General features: G+C 42.6%; 1 protein-coding gene across 20 annotated transcripts in view; it reads right to left on the bottom strand.

Moving 5' to 3' along the window:
• Window positions 1–23,113, bottom strand: part of SPO11 (SPO11 initiator of meiotic double strand breaks) — a 326,125-nt gene that overhangs the window by 301,829 nt on the left and 1,183 nt on the right. For 19 of the 20 annotated variants that reach the window (XR_011101799.1, XR_011101798.1, XR_011101801.1 and 16 more), the window contains exon 2: window positions 16,566–16,641. The gene's annotated coding sequence lies outside the window, so the exon portion shown is untranslated. Of the gene's footprint in view, window positions 1–5,598; window positions 6,753–16,565; window positions 16,642–23,113 lie in introns of those variants that run through there. The other variant, XR_011101815.1, reaches the window with a different exon arrangement.

Below are 23,113 nucleotides of genomic sequence, written 5' to 3'. Positions count from 1 at the left end.
CACCCAGCAATGTCATCCTGAACTGAAGTAAAAAAAAAAAAAGCTTGCAGGATTTGTTTAAGCAGGACAATAATCCTCTTCTTCAACAAAGGTGAGCAGGGGAGATTTAACAGTTTTATTTTGCTTTCAACAGAATTTGGGGGGCAAAAAAAAAAAAAAAAAGCAGGTATTTTTTCTACTGCAGCTGTGTAGACATCCTTTAGAATGTTTAATAGGAAAAAAATGTGATCTTTTGTGCTTTAAAAAAAATCAAGGAGAATTACAGAAGTTGCAGTTGGGCTGTGATATTGCATCAGTCAGCGACACAGCACATACTGAGATCCTCTTTGCTAATGTTCTCAGAAAAAGTCTGCATATAGGGCAATCTCCCTTGCAGTACCTGAAGCTGAAATCAGACAGTGCTCAGCCCTTTCTTGCTTCTCCAGAGGGCCAAACCCCAAATGTGCTGAACAATCAGACTCCAGCAATGGCGGTGCAGGTGGAATCTCCCTTCAAGACTTCAGCAGCTTGTTTGCTCTTGCTAACAAGTACCAGTGATGTGTCTCGTCCTATTATCTGCGCCTTTTCCCCTGGATCCTGACAGGTGAGCTACAGGAAATAACACCTGCGAGGAAGGAAAATCCTAAAAAGCTCATTCCCATGTCACATCAGCATCTTTCTTCTCTTGGCCCGTTGGATAGCTTCAGGTTAAATTTCCAGCCAAAAGCAACAAGATATAAAACTCAACGTTTTCCCTACGCAGTCCTCTGTTTGTGGGAATTTTAACAATTTGCTGGTAAATCCAACTCTTCAGAGTTGTAGTGATGACTAATCACTAACAGACATGTAGTCACAGCTGCCTAGATATTTATTTCTTGTCTAAACCCAACTCTGAATAACTTAAGCACCTTAATAGAAGTGGAATAATAAATACAGTCCAAATATAGGCAGCAATCCAAGCCAACCATCACAGCTCTCTCTTAAATCCCCCATCTTTCAACAACACTCGCTGCAATGCCTCTTACCATTGTATAACAAGAATGCAACAGGAGAGCGGACGAGGAGAGAGCGGCACAGTTACCGTGTTTACCGCTTCCCCTCAGTCCTTCGTATGTTTAAAAAATGAGCACATTCAGGTTTGTCACAGATTCCTGCCCCCTACAAAGCAATAACCTCGCTGTTTTAACAGACTTGGCAGCGATAAATCAAACCTGTGTGTGTCTGCTGGACAGAAGGGGGAAGGGAAATGCTGCTACTGATCTGCTCTTGGGTTTTGTTCTCACTTTGAACAGGAGAATCCCAACCGTGGCTGCACTGCTCTGGGTACAACATCCACAGGTTTCCCAGGCCGAGCTTAGCCAACACGCTCCCTGGGAGCAAGGGGCATCTGTGTAAAGTCCTCACCCGAGGAACAGCCAGTACGAGCACCTGGGCTTCATCTCCCCAAGGGAATTGCAACAGGGCAAGTTTTAAGTGGATATATCGGCAGTTAATCAGCTTTGGGTTAGCTGGCAGGGTGACTGCCTCATTAATGTCAACCCATAGTGTCAAAAAATAAGTCTTGGTTGTGCGCTCTGAGGATCCCATGGATATAATCCATAGAAAAATGGGAAAAGGATATAACAAACTATTTCAGGGGGTTCTTCCAGGCCTTTTCTGCATACTTGGTTCAATATTTTTTTCCTGCACTTTTTATTTTTTTTATAAATTTTATTTATAAAATGTTTATTTATAACTTTTTTTTCCTTAGATAACCAAGTGATTCCAGCTTTCAGGATGAAAGTCTATAAAATATCACTTTCCCAGTAAAAGTCAAAGTAGATACACTGTTCATTTCACCTCCCACACCACTGAGATTATTTTGTTTCAGCTGAGCATGCAAAGAAAGGGATCAATGCAAACTACATTATTTGGTCCCAATAGCAACACCTACATAGCAACCTGAATGGCTATCGCCACTCTCAAGTTTTCTTCCACAAGGTTACAGGTTCTCCAAATGCAGAGCAGCATTTGAGAGCTAAAAAAGTTCATAAAAATGTGTGTATAGTGATATGTATGTTTTATATATGCACGCACACCATCTCTGTTCTGACTTCATTTAGAATTTAGGTATACACTAAAAGTTTGTCTTTTAGGATTCTCCGACTCCTCAGTTTACTCTAATAGATAAAATCCCTCATTCTTGACCTGGCCTCTGCCATAAAGGCTGGCTCTTTTCACTCAGACATACAGCGAAGGTAAATCCTGCTTCTACAGACCATCAAATAAGTTTCTGTCTCCTCTAACCTGTAATTGAGGTTGTAACAGATGGCTTTGCATTTTGCAAGACCAAAGGTTGTGCAACAGCAGCAGCTTCATTTAAAGGGAAAGATTTATCAGAGCCCAGAGCCAGGCAGGAATTGTTGGAAGATTAAAGAATTTCTCACTTTGAAGGAAGACTCGGTGGTACAGCATTTAAGGGCTCACCTGCCTGTCTTCTCCATTCCTGTCAGTGCTTTTAGGGGAAATAATAAAAACATCTGTGCATTCCTGTGTGAATAAGGACTTCCATCTTCTCCTGCAGCATTGCCAACATCTCTGTTGCCACTGCCATGGACTTGATCGTACTGAGGTCGGGGGAAGAGCTACACAGCCACTCAAGGTGAGGGCTGCTCTGATACGGTCTCAAGACTTAGCCAGGAGCGGCAGCATTTTGTAGGTGACGCTCCTGGCTTGTCTTACAAAGTCTTTGTGCCGTCCCAAAGGCGGGGGCAGCATGCTCAGGGGCAAGGTGACAAGGAGGCTCAGCAAGACCACCTCCAGCAAACGCCACTCAGGCCCGTACGAACACCCCTCTTTGGGTTCAGAGCTCCTTCCAGCCAAAGGCAACCGGGGCTTCGCACAGCGCTCGCTGCCGTCAGTAGGCTGAAGGCCAACCACAGCGGGATCTCATCCAGCAGTTTGTCTGGGGACAGCTTCCTGAACCTGTCACTTGCCAAGGGTTTGTTTGTAACAGGGACAGGAAGAGTCCCTTCCAGGCCTGAGAGCAGTTATTTCAGGGCTGCACCTTGGCACATCTGGGAGCCGCTCTCCTGTATCGCTCACCCAGCGCGCTTCCCCCTGCTTTACATACATGGAGCTCCCGAGTTCTCAGCTTGTTAAGTGAGTCCAGCTCCCCAGGCACAAGGGTGGTACCTTCCAGCTTTCAGGCTTGCCATGGTCTGTTTATCAGATCTAATGAAGACATTTATGGGTTGATGGTCTGACAGATGCTCAATTTTCTGACTGGATGAGGAAGTCAAACTGTTATATAAGAAGCCAATAAGTACCATTCATTCCTAAAGCAATAAAACACCGCCGCATTTCCAAGTTAATTGGCACAACCGAGCCAGTTTGCTGGGAGTGCATTTAATCAAACAATCTTCATTTAGGGGCTTCTGTAGCACCCTGCACTATGCTATCTGAGGATCTAGAACAATAATGGTTGCTATTACAATGCAGTTTTCCCTAGCTGTATCCAGGCATCAAAATGTATTGCTAACGCAGCAAGGCATTCCTGGAGACATTTATACCTTTCCCTATTTACATACGTGTTGGGGGTTAATACAGAGGTTTCCCGGCAAGCTAAAGTTCAGGAGGTTGTTCCTCTTTACCCAGAGCACGCTGGTATTCTTTAAAATTCTAAAAGATATTTGAAGGTTTCCCTGTAAATAAAATAAAATAAATAAAAAAAAAAAAAAAAAAGGATTCATCCCCTAATAAAGTTTACACAGCACCGTCTGTCCTGGGTGTTTACTGAGGCACCACTTTGCCATCCACCATACATTAAATGCAGGAGTGTTTTGTGCTGAAGCACTACAACTTGATGGGGCAGGTTTTATGGGTTCGTTACACTGTGCCTCTGGAGTATTGCAAGGCACCAAAGGCTATGTCCCATCGGTTGCTTGAGTCATTTATTAATGGCCCCATTAAACACTCCCTCGAGCTTTCGATTGCTGTTATCCAACACCCCCCTACACACACACACACAGGTTTCCAGAGCTGAAGAGTGTCCTCGGGGAGTCCCCACAGGGCACCAAGGTCAGGCATGTGAAAAGCCCCGAGCCCAGGGCCTTGTGGCAAGGTGTGACACCTCCACTGTTGGGCTGGAGGCCTCCTGCCACGCGCTCTCCGGCCTTCCATCCCCAGCTGCACTGCCACCAGAGGGGGGCAGAGGCTCACCCTGCCTTACGTAAAGGTGCTCAGGAGAGGGATGGCTAGGCCAACGTCTTTCCACAACTCTAAACTCTGCTTCAAAGGCCACAGAGCCTCCTTTTCTCTTGCTTTGCATCAACGATCACACTCTCAGGCATGTTTTTTGAATGCATGAAAACCCAGCTCAGGAGTAATTCACCTTTGTTATTGCCAGGAACCAGCGATGCACAGCCAACAAGCAATGCAAAACCCAACACGTTGACCCCTGAGAGCACCAGCCCCTTTGCCACCGGATGAAATGCATCCGGCATACAAGAGTTAGTAGTAGCACTGAGCCTTGTGCTACCTCAGGAGATAAACACCACGACTCAGAAGTGACAGAATAGGAAGGGAAGAGACCCCTGAATCATCCCCCCGTCCTTGGCCCTGTTGCTGCTGTATTCAATGTTGCTGTATTAGATGTCAAGCTGCATCTTTGAGTGGACCTGTCTCTGCAGCAAAAGCACAGAAAGCTGGCAGTTGAGAAAGCAGAACGGATGACAGTTTTTGGCAGTGGTTTCAGCTGTCTTGTTGAGTTTTTCAGATTAATCAGCCCCTTTGGAACACTGAACAGATCATCAGGACGATCCCTCAGTCCAAGATCTTTTGCAGTGGAAAAAAAATCATCATAAACTGGGGCAGCAGCAAAACAGAGGCAGCCTTCTGAAACGGACTCAGTTTTGGCTCTGAGAAAGGTCCCTTATCAGGACAGTGCCTAAAGCCAATGGCATGTCTGCACCATCACCCTCTGCATGCACTCACACACTGCGTTTTCAATGTGATTCTTCAGGAAGTCATGGACTGAAACAAAGCTGCTCTCCACTTTCCCCAAACCCACCGTCTCACACCCTGGTAAATGCATCATGTTTCTGTCAGATGCCAAAAAAAATAAGCGTTTTCTTTCAAGGAAAAGTCTTCCTTCCTTAATATTTAAGACTACATGCATATGCTCAACACATTGTTTCCAACATTCATTTTTACTTTATATAGAAAAAGAATCAACAACCCTGTATTCTTTTGGAAATCCCTCCGTAATAGCAAGTTTCCACAATCTTATTTTCCCTGAAATCAAATAAGATACTTACAGGGCTAAGCCTACCCTCCCTCCTACCCCTCCCAAATCAACTGGTATTAGGAATTACTCTTCCTGTTTCACAGGAAATCTGTTTAAACACATTCCAGTCCTCCTCTCTCCTCAAAATGCAGTTTTATTTCAAACAACAAGGACTATGTTTTGGCCTTAGTCCTACTCTTCACTTGTGCAAGGAGTCCTTTGCACCTGGACGAGTACCTACCCAAGTCAGTGGGTGTTAAGGAGGGCTGCCTGTTCTAACCTGGATGCAAAACAAGGTCTACATTTTATGGATCAGAAAAATGTATGTGCAATTAATAATCACATAAGCTATTTATTAGATCATGCAACAGAATATTTTCTTATTGCCTGGCTGACAGGAAGAGACTTCTGTAGCATAGGAGCAGTAGAACTTGTTACAGGAATTTAATTTAAATTAAGCTAATAATTTAAATTTAACTGCTTGCTCATCTGGTATGGCTCTTTATCACACTTCATAGCATTGGAGTGTTGGCCTACAATATTCAAAATTTAGGCAAAAATAGAATAAAAGTATAATAAACAACTTTGCCACAGAGTTTCAGCCGTCCCCCATTACACAACCAGCTGACAATTAGCTGTTATGCAAGTTTCTGCTCACCATGAAGCGTGCGCTGCTTTCAGTTTGCCTAAGATAGCAAGCACAGAGGATCCCAGACTGAAACATTAATTTGTTGTGCTCTTGACCTAAAGCTCCCCGTACTGACCACCATTGCTTTTGACAAGGATTTCATCTTAGCTGTGAAACTGCTGCATATCCGAGGATAACACTTTGCTTTACCCCTGTGCTTGCATCCCACCGGCTTTCCCTTCTGCACAGCACCAGGGCAGCACCGTACCACCCCGAGCAGCGATGTTCAGCGCTGAGCTGTGACTTCTCCAGCAGGCTCCACGGGCACCCTGACCCTTTCCAACTGCTCAGTGAGTCACCGGCACATGGGTGGTCAGGGCCATTGTCAAACCACACTAACACGCCACCTCTGGAGCTGATTACTCCCCAGAAATGGATCCCCGAGCACAACTGGGTATTACTTATTCCAGTAGAAGAGGTATATTTCCAGTTGGAATGGGATCTAAGGGCCAGCCAAGGGAACCAGAACTACCAAACCATCTTTATGTGCTGTCAGACCCCCACAGGGTGGTTATAACTTCACTGCTCCCACCAGTTCCACCCAAACATGCCCTCCACAGAGCGCTCCAAGCCCACCCAGCCCAGTAGCTCCCCAGCAGCAGGCTGAGCCACATCAGTGCGATTCCTATGCTGGTACAGTTCTGCCACCTCAGTCCAACAAATGTGAGCTTGGCCTGCACGTAGCTCCTATCCTAAGCCATGGTGGTAGCTTAGCTCTTGCTTTTTCTTATTTGCCATGTCCAGTTGCCCACCTGCAGCCTCTGGGATGAGCTGTGGTCATTGTCAGGTAGCCAGGTGGCTCAAGATGACATTCCAGAGCTGCAGAATATATGACCAGAGAGAGAGGGTCTTATCGCAAGCAGTTTTTATAGAAATAGCCCTGAGAAATCCCATCACAGGAGGGATGACTCAGTTTTGTACAGACACTTTACACGTCCAGACATTCTTGCATATGAGAATCTACTGCATGTAAAAAGTGACCTCTGACTTTTTGTGCCTCTGCTCTACACTGTCATAAACAAGAATATCATTTCAAGAGATGCTGTCAACTTATATTTAGCCCAGTTTTCTATTTTGTTTAAAAATAAAAGTCTTCTGTAAAGCATAAGAAGAATAGAATTCAGAAAACAATTCCATAAAACAAAACAAAAAATTGTACTGTTGCCTTTCAAACCCTTACCCCGTAGCACTGAAAACTTGGAATTGTCCACAAACGAATATGAGACTGACATGATATTTATTATCCAAGCTTAAAATAGCACAGAACAAACAGAATACAAATCATGGCAAGTAAAAATTAATTTAAAAAATTCAATTTAATAATCTAACAGTTTAGGGGCAATATGTGGTTTATATTGGCAGTGGCCTTTTAATCTTGCAAATCATATAATTAAGAAAGCTTAATTAGCAAAAGCAGTGTTTGAATATTAAAGCTGTGAAAATATCTCAGAAAAAAACTGCAAGTATTGGCTTGAACTTTTTTTTTTAAGCCTCAGTTCTGTGTCTGCCTGTGCTTCTATTAATATAAATAAAAGGCAAGAATAAATAAATGGCAGGAATATTCAGGAAATTGTGAAGTTAGAATATTCACGAAAACCAAAATTGTAACTGCTTACACAAGGGCCTGAGGCACACCTGAGCAAGGAGAAGCAGCAGCAGCGCATCCTGCTTCTCCCCGGTATCTCCCCATCGCAGCCAGGCCAGCAACGGGAACGGATGCGTCCCTGAGCGAGAGCAGGCCTCCTCTCTCCCCTGTTCCCACCACCCCTCTCAAAAAGCATGCAAGCTACTCAGCCATGAAGAGAAACTAAATAAAATAAAGACAGCTGCCTGATTAAGAAAAGTTGCACGCATGTCTATTTGGAGAGAGCCCTAACTTGTTTCATACGCCCAAAGGAGAACAACTAAAAAAAGGCTTCTGGCAATTTTCAGTCTTAGAAACCCAAGTTAGCTTCAGACCTGCATCGGAGTTAAAAGGCACCAGCACGCCATCGTGTCTCCCTCGCAGGAGTGATGCATGAGATTCCCATAAACTGCAAGTCCTCAGAGCTAAGACATTTATCTCCAGCCCAGCCAGCTTTTAAAAGTACAAAACTATTAAACTCACATTTCCTTTCTCAGCCAGGTAGTCAAGGAGAATCTATACAGGGAAACGCCAAAGACTTCATGCATGCAAATGATACAGGCACAGAAATAAAGGAATCCACGGGCAATATTCACACTACCCTTGTAGTTTTAGACAGAAGAAAAAAAGTCAGAATGCTGTTAAGTGCCAAAACATTCTTGTCTATAAAATCCGAGGGAGACACTTCTCTGCCTGAGAAATCCAGAAGTCTGGTTCACTTACTACTGGGCCACTGTAGGACTGCAGAAAAGTTACAATTTGCAGCAAACCCTCTTAAACAGATAGAGGGCTTGGCTACATTTAAAGTTGCTTTTGCAATATTTGCTCAAGAGAGTTTTTATTGTTGTTGTTCTGCTTTGGGACATGTACAATGTTTTTCTAAATAGATGATTTATCATTGCCTTCAAAAAAATAAAGAATCTGTGCTGTTGTTCTTAAACTGATCTGATCGCTTTGTTTCTGGAGGACAATTGAGTGATTTTTCGTTTGCTTTGTGGACAATCTCCAGTATGGGAATGAAGTTTTGAACCCAAAGCGGATCCAAATTTTCTTCAGGAAGCCTCAGGACCTTCCAGCATTTCAGCCCTCTCTTCTGACCTTCAAGCTGTGTCCTACTTAGCTTGCACAGAACAAGAGCCCTCAAAACCCACATGTAACCCAGGCCTTCATCCGCTGTATTTCCTTCCCCTTCAAGTTCTTTTTATCTTGCATCCTTTGATGGAACTCAGCACTCAGCAGTGACTCAAATGCATTGTTTACAAGAAGTAGACTTCGGAACAGTGTTCTTGGACACAGATTTTTGCTCTCATTCACTTCAGTTCTCATTCTCTTAGAACAGAGGTTATTCCAAGTGAAGGGAAAACAAACAGGTTTCTACTCCAAGTCATAACTCTGGATTATTGATTGTAACAGAAAGAGTGACAAATAGGATATTATGAGCCAAATCCAAAGGTACTGTACAAGGGTCTCTGACAGCAGGGGGAGGTACAAGTACTGCTGGTTGGACCAGCAGAAAAGTCCTTGGTTTGGCTGCTTGCTCAGCCCTCCCCTCCCCACACAGCATGGGCATGCGTCAGGGCTTCCTTCCACTCCTGCTTGCTCCTTTACAGAGCCCAACACTTTAGTTTCCCATAAATCAAAAAACCCTCCTGCATAGGAGCTAACAGGCAGCAGTTATTCTGTATGGCAAATGTGCTGTTTCAACAAACCCATTCTATTCTTGACTTGTAATCTGAAGAGCGTGGTAGTGCTTGGCAGTTGACATCCGGCCCAAAATAATGACACATTAAAGGGTTTTAATCTCCTATAATTGGAAAGGGTTTCCAAAGAAAACAGAGGTGCACAAATAACACCTCCCCATTTGACTGTGTATTACCCAAACAGATGTCACCAAGTTAATCCATGGGAGCCACTGCGTTCTCCAGCCAGAAAGCAGGGCAAAGTTGTCCGCGTGGATTGTCAGCAGGGTCTGGCTGAGGAGCAGACATCTGTGCCAGAAGCGTACCCTGTTCATCTAATCTTTCTCTCTTCATGCAAGCACACCACATTTTGCAAAACAATGAACAAAATCTAGGTAGTTTTTGGTATTCAATAAAGCCCCCCCAAACCTCCACGCACACCAAATGCCCCGGTGTTAGCTGAAGGCTGAACACCGGGCACATTCACAAAGCTAGCAAGAATTAGCTGTGGGTTTATTCTCTCAGCTGCAAAACTATCAGCACGCCAGGGAACACCAACAAAAGGAGAAACAAAGACCTGGTCCTTATTTGTACCTGTCAGAGGACCCAAGGAATGAGGCTGACCAACCAAGAAAATTAACATTTGTTTCTGACAGGGATCTATGCAAAGGAACAGGGTTTTAATTTAGGGCTCTTTTCATCAGAATGATAACAGCTGTCATCTACTGTGTGAGTGCAGTAATTACTGAATCTCGTATGTGGAAAATGAATACCTGATGTTTCATTTACACAATAATATCTCAATCTGCAGTGCCAGAGACAGCCAGCGACATTCCCACGGAACAACTAATGCGTACCCAACCTCTAAAATCCCTGCTATTTTACAGCCATTCCCCCCCTGCCAAAAAAAAAAAAAAAAAAAAAGCCTTGAAAAGCCTTGAAGGTTTTCACGTTCCTTCCAACAAAAAGTTAGAGTCCGTAACGATATTTATGATCCTAAAGTTTCAAAATGCAGCCTCATTTATCCTACTCTCCCCTGATCCTTGCAATTAAGCAACGGGTTGTTTTTTTTGTTGTTCTTTTTTTTATTTTTTGTTCATTTGCTTTTAAGTGGCTTGAATATCCCATCTCACCTTAAGTTTTAACCTATTATTTCTAGTCTTATCTGCCACATACAAAGGAGAGATTATTGTTCCATTTGCCACTGTCACACTGGCACAAAATAAATAGGAAACCACAGACTCAGGATTCAGTCAGTCATTCTTTTTGTTTTAAATAAACATACATTCAATATATTTATCAACTAAGTTGCAATTGACCTCAAAAACAGAGCTTGATTGTAGATCTAATTTCTCCCGAGTCGAGGAACTTTATTTTTTGTATAATTGTTTCTGATTCAGTTTCTTAATAGAAACAAAACTAGATTTTGAAAGCTGAGCAGCTTGACGAAATGACGCAAAGCATTTGCTTACTAATACAACAGTCTAGCTAGTATCGTTATGAGAATGAAACCAATTCTAAAAAAAAAAAAAATGTATTTCCATGAAAACACATGTAATTGTACAGTAGAGATCAGTTTAAAAGTATATGTTTCCTGATCATTAAAACAAGTGAAGTAAAATTATATGTTTTGCAAAACTGCCTGTACCAGCCTGGGCTGTATTATGAGGCAGGGGGCCAAGAGCTAAGCGCTTCCAACCACTGAAAAGTACCAGTAATTCCTGTATAGCTTCACACCTTGGAGAGCAAAGTGATTTCAGTGTATTGTGTTGTTTTTAATCAATTGAAGAGGATGTGGAAAATAACTTTGGATTAGATAAATCACTTGGAAACCTCTTTCAATCAATCATTTTCCCCTTCCTAGCCATGCCCTGAAGATGTTTTGCCTACAACTGGTTTGCATTCAAATGAGTAAGCATGTATTCCTTTTGCATACACAAGCCATGCAGCAGCATGCTTGAATTTGACAAAAGGCACCTACCAGTTAAGACTGACTTCATACAACTGCTTTCCTGCTTAAAACTAACATGTAACAGTTTCTAATTTTAGGGTTGCATTAATTGTCAGCATAAAAGCAGGGAGTTGGGAACCTAAATAATTTTGTTTTGATCAAATCAAACGAGTTTCATGTTAGGCAGCATATAAATATGAAGTGCTTAATTTACCTAAATATTAGTTATCTAAATATTTGAAAGCGTGTGCTTAAATCCTATCAGTTCCAGCCAGCTTTTGACTGTCTTGATTAATGTATAGCTTGGGTTTACAGAGAAGCAAAGGAATCAGGGCATTCATATCCTCCAGAAATCAGATGAAGCCTAGATGCAGAGAGACAGCAGTTTCTGTGAAGAACAGCCAAAAATCAGCCTGAAGGAGGATGGCCAGAAACAGGGTGTGTGTGTGTTTGTTTTTTTAAAGGGGGGTTCATTCTTTTTCTGTATCAGCATAGTTCAAGACAATTTTTAAGCTCTCCTCTCCCCCCAAACAGTATGTTTTGTTATTTTTTATTTTTAAAATATGTAACTGTCTAGAGAAGTTGGCAGGGAACCGACAAAGAACTTCTTGACCGTATTTCATTTAAAGGAAGATGCTTCTTTAAAAGGAAAACTTGGGATCCAGGACAGGAAAATTAAGCTGACAGGACTGCTTGAAGTAACGAATGATTTTTCGGTAGCTGAAGTTGCAATCCTTTACAATTATTTATTCTACCTCATGGTGTAAGAGTGCTTAGAGCAGTTAGAAAACAAATCATAAAATCAATAGAAGAACACAGCTGGAACAGACCTCTGGCAGTCCTCTAGCTCTTCCCTTCCTAATTCAAGTTTGCTGTTTGTCTATTTTTTCCCCCTCATCTGAAGCTCACAATTTATTACATATATCCTCTTACTGCTAAAAATGTTTTCCTGATGTCTGCTTTATATTCAAGAAACTGCTCCTTATGGATACATGGATACAAAGAACAAATTATCTTCTTTCTGAAGGTTTATAATGCTTTCCTGGCCTTCCTTGTCTGCAAGCAAGGCAAACTCAAGTTCAATCTTTCTTTTTACTTTCCAAGTCCCAAATCTCTTATTTTCCTTCCTCTCTAGAGGCTCTTCATTTGGTCCACACCTTTCCCTAAATGCAGGTTAATCTTAATCTGGTTAATCTTACTTTGCTTTACCACTACCAAGCACAGACAAAGATAACCTCTGATCTCTTCTGCATAGTTGCATCCATTTATGATGTTTAGCTTTTTTATTTTTGACAATAGCATAACACCAATTAATGTCCAGCAGGTGAGCCAGTGCATCTTTTTCAGAACTCTGACACTCACAGATTTTCCTGCTGGGATTCCTTGAGAATAAAACTCATACTTTAGAGAACATTGTCTTCAAAGATTAAGCTGAAATTCTGACTGAATTAACATCTTTACTAATAAATATAAAAATATGCATCTGCTCTTAGAAGATGGTTTCCAAATGCTCTATAGAGATGCAATTTATTTTTTGTTTTTAATATAGCACAACTATTAACTTTTTTTCTGTATTACTCTGTAGTTGTTTCACTTTAACTTGAGTAAAATTAGAGTGCTAATAAGTCACTGCTGGTTGATATAACTATTTGGCTCTCAAATTTAAGAGCAAGACTAATATAAGTGGGATACAATTTTCTAAATTAATTTGCAATGTTACAAACATTATCTTTGCTATTACAAAACAGTGGTGTAAGCAACTAATTTTAGATCACCATCTATGTGCAAATTTGTCTCTGAAAACACGCCTTACGTACTCGTCATCCTTCAATTTGGAGACTTAAAGAATTGTTTCATCAGCAAATGGTTTTGTAAGGAGCACCACTGAGTAATTGCAGGGCCTTCGCGATGCTGTGCTGTGGTACTTGTACATTGTCACACAATTTACTGTCACAGTCAAGTGGTCTTTGAGATGGACATCTCAAAAACAGAGCTTTTAGGCTGTCTACAACTATGACCAACACATCCATTCTTTCTCATTCTCTTGAGATTTAAGATTAAGATGACAGTAAGGAGTGCAGAGTAAGCAGAACAAATAAGTATGCTTGTTAGCTGTATGAAGCGTTATATAGTCCATTTGTTATTTTGAAGCTCAAGACAAAGGGTGTCCTGTGTACCAATGTGTCCTGTATCCATGTTATGCATCTCCAAAGCTTACAGTTAAGTTTCAACAAAAAAAATAATGACTTAAGTCATATAAGTAAATATGAAGAGCAAATAGCATGTGTTAGAGTTAGTCTCTCAGTTTCCTAAAGCAGGGATTTTCATGAATGGGGATTCCTGAAGTTTAGAAAATGACACAGCCCTGCTTTGACGCCTGTCCTCCCACACCAAACGCAGCACAGCTCACAAGGGACATTCCCATGTCCTGTTGCCAAATCCACCACTGTCATCTACGAGCAAAGTAGACTTTAAAAATAAAACTGTGTACAACAGGCTGGCTCATTTGCTTAGGAAATGACAATTTTCCCATTTGACATACAGTTGAGAACTGATCCCACGTGGAAAGGGAATGCAATTGCTCAACTGAGCACCCACTGTGGCAATTTTTGCATAATTAGCAGAATGCATTTAGTCTTAACCTTCTTCTGATGAATTCAGTCACACCTGTTTATGTGAAATCAATTAAGAGACCTTAATCTTCTTAGACAGTTTCCAACACTCCATCCACAGGTTCAGGCCTGTTTCTTGTATTGCAAAGTTTAAATTATATTAAAAAAGAAACAATTATCCTATAAACATGAAGACCTAAATTACACCTTAATAATTAAAACCAGTTACACTTTTAGTCTGCAGCCTTTTTATGGCCAGACACATATCAAGCAGTGCTGTCCACTTTGACTTGGATGAGTGGAGGGGTGAGCAGAATAACCCCAAAGCAAGGTCAGCACAAACACATTTACATGCCCGCCCCATGCTGACTCGTGCCAGAACACACATTCCTGTGCCTGGATCTGCTTAGGACTTGTGGAGTGAAGTGAAGGTAACATCTGGTAATGGGGTCATCCGAGGAAAGAGAGCCAAGAATGCCTCCCCACAACATCCAAAATCCCTCTTCTTGCAGAAAAATTTTGGGGAAGGTCTTAATTTCATTTTACTTCAGACACGTTCCTAAAATAGATGGTGATGGGAAGTCAGACAAATCACTCTTGAGAAGTGCCTGTATTTCTCCACTATGAATGGAACCTCCACAGAAAGCTGGGGTGGACATCTAGAGTTTCATGAGACAAATCCCACAGTTAGTGGGGACATTTACACAAACACCTAGTGGAAGGTGCATTTATATCCCTGATCACTTAAAGTCAGAAGCTACCCCATTAGTTGAGTCGCACAAAGAAACTGTTACTAGTCTCCATTGGAGATAGTTTGTGGTTCAGAGCATGAGGAGTCCTGGCAGTACTTTATGCCAAAGGAGAATTTAAATCTCACATCTGTGTTTGTTTCTTGGATCTACTATGCTGGCACATGAGTCATCTTAAGAAACCTAAATTAGTGTTCATCATACATCAAACATTGCAAAGAGCACTGAATTTGTGTCCAGAAATTGTTCAACTGATGTAGAAGTTTGTTCTTAGGACTATCTAGTGGGACATGCATGAAGTGTACTTGGAGCATCTTGGAGATTTTGGAGCCAAACCTGTTTAACCTACAGAGCTGCACAAGAGATGAAAAAAAAATAATAATGAAAATTGTTGGCTTTAACTGAGAAAACCCTGCCATTTAGTATGTATCATGTGAAAACTGGCCTGTTTCTCTAGGCTTCCTTGGAAGCAGAGATCAATATTGCTCAGTGGAAACGAGGCGTTTCTCTTGCATTAGCATACATGCTCTTTCAAAAAGCGTTCTTTACATTGCTTTAGAAAAAGGAGGGAATTCTTTTTTTTCTCCCCTCACCCTGTTGAAAGGGAAAATATCAAGTAGCAACTAAAATGTGTTTGAGATCAACTTTTGCTTTATAAACTTTGGGTTTCATTCTAATTGTTAGGGAGACACATAATAGCTGGCTTTAGTATAATTTTCTTTGGACTATCTCCCCAAAGCCACAATTAATGTAAATATCAGCGTCTTGTTAGTAATTTCCTTTCATCGGTAAATGCTGAAATGCAATGATCTGACCACAAATCACAAAGCAAATAAGCTTGCAGTGCTGTTCAAGCTATGTTGTTATTATGCAGTTTGTACATGAGAGAGCTGATAAGGGAGATGTTACTTGAACAGGAGAAATCTTTGACTACTTGGAAGAGTTTCATTATGTGAGAAAGCAGTGGCTCTCCTACTTTTCCAACAGCTTCTAGGTGAATTTACAGGCAAACCCACTTGAAGTGGCAAAAGTAGAGTCAGATCTCAGTCAGTCAAGAGAAATCTGCTGTAGATGTGGGACTGAAGACCAGACTACAATCTCTCTTTTCTCTACACATATATGAAAGAATTTACTGCCTCTCATGCAATTTCTTCAGTTGCTTTTGAGGGGCTTTCAGTGATGGATGATATATACCCACAGCATGAGAGGACTGCCAGCCTCCATCTTCTCGGTGCTAAGAAATCAATGGAGAAGGAAGGACCCCTGGCATGCACAAACATCAGTCTTTGTATTTTTACATATCATGTTTTAGCATTTACTTCCTGGTACACAAAACCACAGGTATTTTAATGCCCTATTTTTCTACTTTATAGTTAGATGTAGACTTAGCAGCCAAAAATACACATCTCCAGTCAAACAAAAGAGACTGAAGATCCAAATAACTGAGGCAGGTTTCAGTCCCCCATCAGCCAATATCTCCCTTGCCAAATCATCTCTTCTCCAAACACTCAGTCACAAACTCCTCACTCATTAATAAATAAAACACACACACAACTTCTGGGCTCTCTCTGAGAGAGACTCCTTCCTGGGGAAGAGTCGAAGGCAGTGCAGAGGCCATGCATTGTCATTGGTGCTGTTCTGGCACACGAGAGAGAGAGAGAAGAAAAAGTGGTAGGGAGGGGGAAGAGAGAAAAAAAAATCCTAAAATTTGTATTATTAAAAGATGTTTTCCAGAGGGGAAAAACAACTCTTTTCTTGAAATACAATAGGCACACGTACAGCAGAACAAAACCCAGCTCCACAACCAGAGTGCCATACTTGTAGCAGGAATGTACACTGCAAGGTTTCTGATGACACCAAGAAATTTCTTGCCCACATGCAACTGAAGTGGATATCACTTTAACGAATAAATCCTTGTTTTCCATTTAGCATGTTATAATGAGAATGGTTCCATCCCTGTTCTTCCATGCCACTCTATCAATTTGCCTTTCTGTAGTACTACAGAGCCATCACTTACCAGTAGGGCAGAGCTGTCATTCTCCCAACTGGGCCTTATGAGTCCGTTCCCAGGCAGAAAGAGTTGTTGGTTATAGCTGTGAGGAAGAAGATGAAGGAATAACAAAAAAATTAATCCCTTCATCTTTCTAAGCAACCTACATAACATCCTTCCATATCTGAGCATTTTGTAGATCAACATGCACTGTTCTTCAGGGTAAGCACACAAAATAGGCATGATGCTTTGTTTTCCTTTATAAGAAGTACATGCCAAGAGGGCAAATAATTTGCTTGTGGCCACCTAAGAAATTTGGACATGAGGAAACAGGGTGTACAGCTACATTGTAGGCTACCATTTTCTGCCAAGATTTTCTGCTTTCTTGACTCTCTAGACTTGATCTCTGCATGGGTTAATTTACTCTGCTGGTGAAATGGAAATTTGCTTCCCATACCCCTAAATGCAGAGCTAGATTATTCTGCCAAAAACTAGTCATAACCAGCTCAGCTATCTTTGTGCTGCAGTACCATCGACAGCATAGACATTCATCACATCTTCTCAGGTCAGAGATTAGCGCCTAATCCTCTGGCCACGTTTCCCTGTAGGAACTTCACAGTATTAGGGCTTTGCTCATCTCTACAACCGATGGTTTTGCAAGGCCCAAGCTACTTTGCAAGGATTGCAAAACTTGTTTGAACTTGTACATTTTCCCAGTCACAAAGGGTTGCTCACCCATCCCCCAGTCCCACAGTAAATTGGCATGAGGACTGCTAATTTAGCCAAAAGAGACTGCCTTGGAAATCAGTAATCTCTCAAAAACTGATCAGACACATGAATGCAGACATACAACGCAAATTTATCATCCTCATGTATTCTTATATTCCCTTTCCCTTTTTTCCCCCCTTCTAGACTAATTCCATATCCCATCTGCCACTATACTTTCTACCCTTTTTGGGCTTTCATTATGCTCCTGGTGCAAGATCCATACATCCCTTTCCATCTTGTTCTTGCCAGGTAGTTAGAAGCACATATAAATGATTCGCAAAGGCTCGTGACCTCACTGCAGTACATTTCTCAACATTAAGCTCCTCCAGCTCCCTGTTGATCCCAATCACTCTGAATTTTATTACCCTCTTTTGTATTGCCTGACTCCCTGACCCTGTAGTTTATGGTTAGCCCAACCCTTGTGTTTCCATCAGAAGACACTTCTCAGCTAATATTAGAATCAAGCCTTTTAAGAGCTGCTGATACAAGGAAAAACCCCTAAGAAATCCTGAAGGGTGGAACTGGGGATACTAACAGCACAGGAGCAATAAGCTCATTCCCTAGCAAACATGATCAAAATGATGGATCTTGCCAAAAGTGTCAGTTGCCCAATTTTTGTTCTTACTGAAGCTATAGGGTTTCCTTCACACCCTTTAATTACTCAAACCTTACTTAAGGAACGTGATTCAAACAAACAAACATAAAAAAAAAAAGTTACAACAACGTAGCATGATCTTGACATACAAGATGTCAGAACCATTATAAACCCCTTTATTCCAGAATGATGTCTTTTGTGCTTAGAGGCATGCTTGCTATTCATAGATCTACTGCTCAGCTGTTCCAGTTTTTAGTTCTGCATAAATGCCCACTCATTATGTCCAGAGGGTTTTGCCTGTAGCTTTGTGTTTGTAGCCTTGAGGCAAATGTCTTGATGGCTTAGGGAACTCGTAGCGAATGACCAAATAACATCGGATTTTCCACAGCAACGAAGCCATTATGGGACAGCATTTCTATGTAACAGCACCCTTCAGTGTGCAATCATTATAACTAAGGATTTAACCAGGCTCTAGGGACATAACAAAATCACTTTGAAGCCAAAAATCCACAGTGAAATCTTAAGCATTAGATTTCTGAAATGCCTCTCAGAACTGCTCGAGTCAAACAGCTTTGTCAGTTACAGTAAAACCAAGTGCTGGGGAATGAGTTTTATGCACATCTTAAGAATGAATCCAAGTATTCAGACCTGTGCATGCAGAGCTGGGGGTGCGGTGTACATTAGCTGCAGTTTCTGCAGTTGCATATGAAGCCATTATAACCACAAACACAAGTCCTTAGTTAGCATTAGTATTTTTGCACACGCTAATTTAGCTATTGAAAAATTTCTAATTATGTTGCTCATGGTTTTGAGAAAGTCTGTACTGAGCCTGTCAGTTACAAAGGCTAGTGGCCTTTGTAGGCCTCATGGCCCCAAACCCCAATCCTGGCCATCTCAGCTGTGATATTCCCCAGTGACTGACTGAAAAGCTGACCCAGTGAGTTCCTGATGGGTCTGTGCAGATCACGTCTGCAGCAGAAGGGAAGTCTGTGATGGAAAGGATCAGGGACATATCATAAGCAATGTGTGAGAGCAGCACCACACCGAAGCGTGGTGCGCTGGCCTTGGAGCACAGCCCACCGCTCACCCTGCCGCTCTGTAACTCCCCCTCACCAACAGGGCAGGAAGAAAAAATAAAGTGAAGTCAGGGGTCAACACAAAGACAGGGAGATCTCTTACCAGTTACTTTTAGGGGCCAAACAGACTTGTTTTGGGGAAAACTAATGTATTGCCAATTAAAATCGATTTAGGTGGTGAGAAACCAAGGCAAAAGCCAGAACACTTCTCTCTCCTCCACCTTCTTCCCAGGCTCAACTTAGGTGCTTCATTCCCAACTCCTCTACCTCCCCAAGCGACACAGGGAGTGCAGACAACAACTCTCTCCTCACATTTTTTGCCTGCTCCACCATGGCTCCTTCCCACAGACCGCAGCTCCTTCAGGAAACATCCACCAGCTGTGGTGTGCAGTCCTCCACTGGCTGTTTCCACAGGGAAACACCTGCTCCAACACCCAGAACACCACCTCTGCGTCTCCTTCTCTGGCCTTAGCCTTCACAGGGCTGTTTTTGACCCTGTTCACCTTACACCCGGGCAGCATTTTGCCCTTTCCTGCCTATATTCTCACAGAGGTACCCCCAGCACTACTGACAGTGCCCTGTGGTGGGGCTCTTGGAGCTGGCTGGAACCAACCCAGGCCTCTCCTCACAGAGAGACCTGCAGCCCCACTGCCAACACCCAGGCTTTTAAACCAATACAATGAGTGAAAGATAGACTTTGAGAAGCTATAAAGGAAGCCAGGGTCTCTCCAGTGAAAGAATCTCTCAAACTGGAAGTGAAATATTGGTATATGAGAAGCTATTAAACCCACCACCCCCACCTCTTCTGAGTGTCAGGCTGCATGTACACACAGGTACATACGCATGGGCTTGCAACAGGAGAGTCCCTACATGCTCCCCGGAATGCCCTCTGATCTCAACACTGGATGAGCAGCTCATGCAGAAAGAGTGGCTGTTTAGATGGAGAGGGGGATGGAAATAATCATATGCAGAGCAATCTGTGCAAGGCAGCCCGCACCCCTTGTCCGCAGATCTCATGGGGGGCCTTTGTTAATGAGCTCGCAGTCGTGGCACATGGGAAACTCTACCGGTGCTTCAAGGAGAGGAGGCAGGACACCTGCCTGCTGCACATATGGCCACTTTCTCTCAACAAAGACGGAGAATGAAATTTATACCAGGACAGAGTGTGGAGCAGCGTATTTGAGAGAACATCTTGGCTCCACCGGTGCTGGGGGAGCAAGAATGAGGCACAAGCTTCCAGCTGGGACCTCGCACCCCTTAACACAAAACACCCCAAGAAAGTCAGCATTTTACCCAGTCTACATCTCTCAGGATGAGCAGCTGTGCTTAAGTAATACTGCAGAGATGCTAGGAGTAGGATAAGGGCTGCATTGATGAGGCAGGAAGTTGAAGCATAGATCAGAAATGCATGACTACATGGAAAAATCAGAGGTGTAGTGAGACAAATGACCTCTTGTGTAATAAGGTGATGTGGTCCAGCACTGGACTGCAACAAAAAAAGGGCTCCCAGTCATATCCCTCCACAGTTTGTAACCCTTGAACACAGGAGCTATCATATTATGACGTGACTCAGAAAAGATCATTATAACACAAGGATTAATCTGGCTGCCCTTCTCGCCCCAGATACAGCATGATTTTTACATCTCCAAGAAGACTGGATTAATAGCAGCAGCCAGCAACATCACTGTCACAACAAGTTAGTGCTGCTAAGAGGAGTAACAGGAAGAATAACCTCTTATACTACAGAGGCTTACAAAATGGTTCATCACAATGGCATCGCTAGGCAATATTTTAGCCCAGCAGTGACTCACCATAAATGTTCACATGCTCCTTGTGTGCTAGAAAACACTGTGGAAAGTCTCCCCTCAGCAAGTCCTGCAATAGCACCACTGGAACTAGGCTGTGTTCGACACAGTCTGGAAAAGCAGTTGTGCATTTTACCCTCAGCTTCTTCCCTCCCCAGGAATGCAATTTGCTACCTGTCCTCTTGAGTCCAGATTTTAACGCTGATGGAAGAAAGCCTGGGTTTCAGGTGTTTTAATTCCCCCCCCACACACACACGTTCCTTTTTTAGTGCATATTTTTTGAGAGGATGCCCATTCTTTGGTACCTTTCCCACATATCATGAAGGTCACTTAACACATGCCAAATGAAACACTCTCCTTTCAGAGAGAAAGGTTTAGTTTTCCATTATTCACCCAGTTCAGACTTCATGAGTTTTCATGTTTCCTCCTCAAACACAAGTACTTTCTTCCCTTCAAACTGCTTTTAGATAAACTGGGCATAAATTCTGTTATCTACAAGTACTTGGGACACAGTCCCAAAGTTGCCTGCATATAATGGTCTTTCAAGCTTCAGAAGTAATTGCAGGACACGAGTCATTTAAAAGACTTTTAGCAGCCAGGCATAAAATCATCAGCTGCAGGACTCAGCTCACATACCCAGCAGTAGCACAGACTGATTTATTTGACTCGTTATTATAAAACGAGTTATTATTAAACTCCCTAGAGAGGATATTCCACAACATCCCAGCTCCAACACATCACTTAATAAAGCATTTCCGTATTTCCTCCAGAGCATAAGTTTGGTTGACACCCCCTAAACACACACTGATCCAGACTGTATTTAGGGTTCAAGGAACTGCACGTAGGAACCACAAGAGGAGTCTACTTTTCTTGTATCTTTCTGACAACAGCAGTGTGATCTTGGGATCTGTGCAGGGACACACCTTAAATGGCAGGGACAGAAACCCTAGGGAAGAAGGGGAGGAAGGAAGCAGAAGAGTTTTGTGAATTAAGTTAGCCACATTAGCACAGACACAGAGCTATTCCTCCACACAGACATCTCTTCCAACATGTTTATTTCCTTTTTTCCCTCCCATTTTTAAGTTTGCACACTGGTGCAATAGAGTAGGTTTCAAACACACACACACTAGTAATTTTATGAGGCTCATTTCATAAGAGATGCAAAAGTAGATGAAGGAGAAGAGACAAAAATTCTCCCCAAACCAGCACCAAAGTTAAAAGTTAGTATTGGGAATACTAAACTGGCAGTATCGATTCCCTATCCATGGCACTTTGCACCATATGACCATTCACACTCCTCAAAACTGGAGGAAAAAACTGAATTCCACTGCCCAGCCCAATTGTCCCTGTTCCCAAAGAAGCTAGACACCAGCCCAGGAGTCCCACCTGCCCAAGTTTCACAAGTTTAGGGGAACTGATCCTTTAATTTCCAAGCCCACATTTACTCCTGGCCAGGAGAGATGGTTTGAAGCACAGCTTTGCCTTCTGTCCTCCCCAAAGTAGTGAATTTCCCTGCTCTTCTTTCAGATACTACTGCTGTGGCTGATGAGGTCCATGGCCATAGCTACACTCTGGGATGTTTGTGAAACTTTCACAAGCACCAGCCAGCATTTCCTGATGTATGTGACAATGCAGAAACAAGGTCCAAGCGCCACAGTTTTCTGGGAATTCTCTCACACACACCCCCCACCTCAGGTGTTTTCTCCACCAAAGAACACTTTCAGGATTAGCCCCTACACGAAGGAGTGAGCCCAACACAGGAGGCACGTACAGCCAAGCAACAAGTCATCAACAGCCTACTGCGTGTGGCAGCCTTTTGCATGAAATCCACTCACAGCGAGCCAGCACTGGCCAAGCTTGCAAGTAGGGTGCATTTCTGGAGATCACAGGCCATTTACTGACCTCTGCATTAGCATCCAAGTCACCCACAGCAATTAGGCAAAGTAAGAACGCCTCGGTTTTGTGACTCAACAAGCTTTGGCAACCCTCTCCACGCCACAGCCCTGCTGCGGAAGGAGGGTTTTCTCCTACGTGCAGCATCCAACAGGTTTGGAGAAACAGCTCTTTCAAAGGGATGAGTTCTCAGGCCATTGGTCTGATACTTGCTGTGTGTTTATGGTTCTACCCCTGAGTTTTGGTTTTGCCCAAGAACACGCACACCACGACAGATTTCCCATTTAGATAGTCACTCTTGAAATAGTTACAAACCCAGCTACCGACACTGTCATTTTGGAAGCCCCAGGTCTCCAATAGCCCATTTTGTAGAGCTCTTTCACCTATTTTCTTCCCTTTTATGCAAAATGAGAAAAAAAAAAAAAAAGTTTCTTCAGT

Source organism: Anas acuta, chromosome 16, assembly GCF_963932015.1.
Source record: "Anas acuta chromosome 16, bAnaAcu1.1, whole genome shotgun sequence".
In the NCBI taxonomy this organism is placed as follows: Eukaryota; Metazoa; Chordata; class Aves; order Anseriformes; family Anatidae; genus Anas; species Anas acuta.
The sequence above is the reverse complement of the archived record's forward strand: the minus strand, read 5'-3'. Positions and strand labels throughout refer to the sequence as shown.